This window comes from Ambystoma mexicanum, chromosome 2p (genome assembly GCF_040938575.1).
Source record: "Ambystoma mexicanum isolate Mex_15411 chromosome 2p, UKY_AmexF1_1, whole genome shotgun sequence".
In the NCBI taxonomy this organism is placed as follows: Eukaryota; Metazoa; Chordata; class Amphibia; order Caudata; family Ambystomatidae; genus Ambystoma; species Ambystoma mexicanum.
Genome location: NC_090923.1, coordinates 703,430,515 through 703,436,514, shown reverse-complemented (window position 1 = coordinate 703,436,514; position 6,000 = coordinate 703,430,515).

Below are 6,000 nucleotides of genomic sequence, written 5' to 3'. Positions count from 1 at the left end.
TTATAGTTTTCAAATGGTTATGTTCAATTAATTGCAGATATAATGCAACATTTGACAATGAATGCTTTATTTTTGTGAAAGGATTGATGTTTATTTTTAGATTTTTAGATTTCAGATGGTGTGGTAATTACAGTTTTGTTTTATTTTAGTGAGGGCTGTAATGCTCAGCATTGCCCAGATGGCTCTGTATGTAAACATTTCTTTCACTTTAAATGTGTGATTGTTTTTAATGGTAAGTATTTTAAATATGTATTTATTGTATAGATTGGAACGTTATTTATTTTATTTTCTATATTTCTGTCACATTTTTTATATAGTAAGTTAAAGTTACAGACACCATTGGCGGTTTTTAAGATAGAATAATATTGTTATTTTTATATCCTGTTTCCTGTGTAAGTGACTCCAATCAAGCAATCCCACTAAGTCAGTGCCTTGTCTGGGATGCCCAAGGGAAGCCCTTATTTATATATTTTTATGGCAAGTTATAATCTGGATGATGAACCCTTGTATAACACCCCTCTCTTAGAATCCCCCTGACCCCACAGAGCCAAGAAGTAGATTTGTTTTGCAAATTTAAAAGGTTTATTTGAAAAATTAAACTATATATATATATATATATATATATATATATATATATATATATATATATATATATATATATATATATATCACACTTCTATAAATAAATTGATAATGGATAGCACACTTGTAAATATGAGCAGTGAGCAGCAATAGGTAATCCTACAGTAGCACAGTTCTTGGTTACTTATGAATAGGAAAAGAAAAATAAGGTGGTAGAGAATGTCTTTATGGCTTCAAGGACAATGCAATGATAAATGAAATGCAGTACAGAAAATAACTGGATATGGCTTCAACAAAAAAAAATGTAATCACTTTTCCTTGACAATTCACTCCCCCCACTTTATGCAATATAAGGAGATGGAAAGGGGAGCACACAGTTCTCAGGAATGCAATAAAATACAATACGAAATTCAGTCCCCCCCTAGCAAGCTTAGAGAAAAACAGGTATGATTTTTAAAACACAGGCCCAAAATGCTTTGAATGTGGTGGCAATGAAGTGAAATGATGCTAAAATTGATTTTAATTCCTTGGAGAGGTTCAGGGTGAGTGATAGCTAGGTGGTATTAGTTCAAGCTCACTTTAGCAATGCTCTATGAGTAATTAGCAGGTTAAAAATGAATTTCAAGGATGAAAGCAAAGGTAAATATTTTCACACGTGGCTGGAATGATTGCAAATGTCAAATCGCGGCAAATTAGTCGGAGCTTAGATTCTACGCTTTAAAATGACAGTTAGATTTTGTTCCTAGGACAAACGGTTCCAGAGATACGGACGATTTTGTGAAGGTAGTTTTTCGGATTTGAAATTTAAAAGTTCAAAATGGCAGATGACAGTTTTCAGCTTTAAAAAGGACAGAATGACACACACGATTCCTATGAGGTAGTTCTAAATAGGTTAAACTAGTTTTAATTAGATTATTTTACACTAAGAGATTGGTTTTGGCACAGTGCTAGCTGGGTACTCACACTAGATTTTGGACAGGAATGGGCCTTGTCACAGATCTGGTCAACAGGTTGAACGGGACTTCTGGCGGTTCTGCTCACAGCGTCTGGTCTCTGGTTCTCTCTGGTTCCGGATACAGCACTGCTTTCTGGATACTGCTACAGGTTCTTACAAAAGTTCTTGGCAAAGAATTCAAACAGCTTGCCCGGCTGTTGACTAGTTTGGTTGGTTTTGAGGCCTGCTGAAGAGGATTCCGCTTGTGGATTCAGGCCTCTCTGCTACAAATTATGGAGTTAATTTCTGGTCTCTGGAGATTGATGGATTTGAAGTCTGGATCTCTGGATGTGAAGTCTGAAGTCTCCCGGCAAAGCGTCCCACAAGAAAGTGGAAAGTGAATGTCTCTACCTGGGTTTCAATGTTCCTTTTATGTGTTTTAAAAATGGGTGTGTGCCTGGGCCTAGCTAAGCCTGCCCCTCTCACTTATCATTGGCCAAGCTTTCCTCTCTCCCTTGATTGGGGGGAAGAAATGGAGTGTCAGAGTGGTGCTGTAGGTTTTATGATCAGAGGAACCTCCCCTTGTCAAATTGCACACAAATCTATTTCTGACCCAAATACATATTTCCTAGATACACAATTTGTTGAAATTACATGTACATATTACAGATTCCTTATGGTCCATGCTTGTCCAACTCTGATCTTCCTGGGGGCTTGCATTAAAAAATGACAACTCAATTTCGTTTTTAATTGGTTTACCAATGTTAAATCTGTATCAAAAATTACACCAATGTACACCCTCCTTCTACACACATTCCAGCTATTTATTAGGTTTCTAGCATAAACCCGGTGTTTGTAATATCAATAAATAGCGGGGTTTGGTCCTAGAACACCATAGAAATTGGAGTTTGGACTCAAATCGTGAGGGCATTTTTCATACTAAGAATCTCAAAGTTGTACATTCCTGTCATTTGGTTACAATAAGTTATCAATGTTTCTATAAAATATATATTTGCTGCAATAGGAATCCACACTCAAGTCTGGCCCGCCCCTTGAAGCTGGGTGGGTCAGGGATCACATGTCTTTGCTCACAGGCAGCTCTCTGTTTACAGTCCACACTCAAAATGAACATACCCCATTCAACTGCAAGGGGCTATTGTCTCTCTCCTCCAGGCTGAAGGGAAAACCCCCTCCCTCTCACTCAGAAGGGCCATGTTATATCCTGCCTCCTGGGGTGGGCCTTCTGGGGTGTTAAGGTTTCCCAGCCTCTTGGCCTCTGGGAACAGCAGGTGGCTAAGATTTTTAATTAACCAACAGGCTTTGAAGTCCCTGCCCCTCTTGCAACTACTAAATACAGTTTCCCTGTCAGAGTTTAGACCGCTAGCGCCAGTTTGTGGACAAAGCTGGTACTGCATCCATTTTTGGGATCTGTCTTGAATTACTGCATTTCAATAGAGTGGTCTTTTGCTTGATAGTATAGGACCCATGCTTAACATTGTTTTGATGGCATCCTTACAGTAGAGTGGTGATGTGGAACCCCCCACAAGAAGGTTGTATCTTTAGAGTGGTCTTGTGCCCATGATTTTAGCAACTTTTTGACATAAAAAAACAGATTTTGAACAGAACCACCTTTCTTTGCACTGGTGGGTGGCAGATTAGGTGACCATTTTGGTGTGCGCAAACTGCGCAGTTCTCCTGGATTCTGGCATGAATGCGGGCGGCGACAGCTCATCCCCACATCCACCCAGTCTATTGATTTAGTTTGTTCTGGGATAGAATAATGGGCGGCGACAGCTCATCCCCACATCTACCCAGTCTATTGATTCAACATGGGTCAAAACCCTTGACAAGCCCCCCGCCCGACTGCGCTTTGATTTCTAGTCGAGGGGGAGTCGGGTGCAAAGGATGTTTTGATACACGCGCTGGTATGTCCGCATCATCTTCTTCCAATTCCGTAGGTGGCACAGTTCAGCATCTTTTCCTCCATCCGGTTGGATCGATCAGTTCTCCTCGCCTGTCCTGATGGGAATATTGGGCGGTACCCCGGGCCCCTCGGGTCTCTGCTCCCGGTCCCCGGTCGTCCTCCTTGGTCAGTCTCCATGGTTTCCTCTCTCCTAGGATGATAAAGCAAAAGCGGCAATACCTATTCATAGACATTTTTCCACCACTATTGATCTAGTGGGGCGGCATGTACATTTTATAACTCAAGAGACATAGCATTCTTATTTTGAAAAACAAGATATAATATGAAACATTTTTTTTTTCAAATCATAAAATTTTAGTGACTATATGTGGGATATTTTAGGATGGGAACTGAATTAATCTGGAGCGGTCCCCTCTGGTATTGCAGAGGACTCCTCCAGTTGTTGCAGAGTGTGCCTGGGATGGCAACACTTTAGCTGATTAATATGGACCCACTTGTCTTCCCCTTCCGCCAGACTACCTTTGGGGATGCAGATCTTATAGGCTACAGGGGAGATTTTGTCTATCATTTGAAACGGTCCCTTCCACATAGGCAAAAATGTTCGCTGTTTGGCCTGGTTTCTTTGGAAATTGTAGAGATAGACCCGGTCCCCCACCTCGTATACTTTCCTGGTGGTTTTCAGGTCGTAGTGGCTCTTCATGCTATCAGCTGATCTTTCTAGATTCCGCTGAGCATAAGCAAAAGCATGTTGAAGGTGTTTCCCTAAATTCTCCACATAATCATGAGTTGTGGAGGCATTTATCAACGTTTGCTCTTGCGTTCTGTAGAGAAAATGCTGGGGAAGCACCATCTTGCGTCCAGTCATCAACTCAAATGGTGACATTTTAGTTGCAGATGAAGGGGTAGATCTGATGGCCATTAGGACCAGAGGTAGTCGGATATCCCAACTTGGCCCAGAATCTGCCACAAACTTTTTTTAATATGCTCACAATGGTTCGGTTGTATCTCTCCACTGCTCCAGAAGAAGCTGGCCTGTAAGCAATGTGTAGCTTCCTTTTAACCCCCAGTATCTCCCACATCTTTGTCATTACTTCACTGGTGAAGTGTCTACCTCTGTCTGACTCAATCCTTTGAGGTTGACCAAAACGGAAAAGATGTGGTTAATCATTAGGGCAGCTGCTGTTTCTGCCTTGCAGTTTAGGGCCGGGAGACATTCCACCCACTTGGTAAACAAGCATGTGACGGTCAACATGTACTTGTCTCCTCTAGACGAGCGAATTACAGGGCCTACGAAGTCAATTTGCAAATCTGACCATGGCAGTGTCATCCCCCTCTTTTGGAGAGGTGCACGGTGCGTGAGGGATGATGGCTGAAATTGTGCACACACAAGACACCCCTTCAAGTATTGGTCGAGGTCCTGCGCCATGTGTGGCCAGTATGCAACCTCTCTTAAGATTTCTAGTGTTGTGTGAAACCCCCTATGACCGGCGGTGGCCGCATCAAGGGCGTGACTTAACATCAGGCTTCGGAATGAGGTAGGGACCACCCACTGCTCATGGCCAGCTTGGGATTTCCTTACCAACAAACCGTCTTGGATTCGGAACCTTTTTGGAAATTTCATCAACACTCTTAGGTCCTCCTTCCCAATGTAATCGGTATCCGTCAGGGGAAAGTTCTCAGGGTCCTCAATGTGTTGGTAAAACTTACCAATTATTGGATCCCCCTTCTGAGCTGTAATCAAATCAGCATCAGGGGTCTCCTTACTCCATTGTGCAGTTGAAAGATCATTGTGAGCATTTGTCAGGGACCTAGTGATAGCAGTGACCTGGATTTCCCCCAACAGGGACTCTATTTCTATTAGATCCCCTTGGATGGCCCCGGTTTTGGCCAGCTGATCAGCTAAGTCATTTCCAGTTTTGTCTGGTCCCTCTACTTTGGAATGACCCTTGATCTTTTTCCAGTAGATGGTCATCCCATTCGATGTGACCAGATCATCAATATTTTGGATTAACTTCCCATGTTTCAGGGGTTTGTTATTAGCACATAACATGCCTCTGGTTTTCCAATTAACCAGGTGCTCCACGAACCCGTTCCGTACATAATCCGAATCTGTGATTATGACCAGTTCATGGAGTTGATGTTGGACAGCAGTGAGGATGGCCTGATGCACAGCCATCAACTCTGCCACCTGACTACTTCGCGGACCAATTTTGTATCCAGCAGAGGGTTCTGGAAACTTCTTCACCCATGCTTTCCCTACGCCGGCCAACAGTTCTTTCTCCCCGTTGTTGTCAACATGGTACGAGCATCCATCCACATAGACAGTGGGCATTCCCTCACACTTGTCTTCTTCAATGACTTTGTGTGGGGAATTAAGGTATGCTTCCATGTTGTCCTTGATTTTTAGACTTTCGTCCTCGAGACAGTTTTCTCTGGCACAATCATGCAAGTCAGCCAGACCTTGCGCGAGGGGACTCTTCTTGTTTTGGCCATATCAGACCTCCACAGGAAAGCCTTGCATTGACAGAATCCAGGAAGTAATTTGGGAATTACTCACATT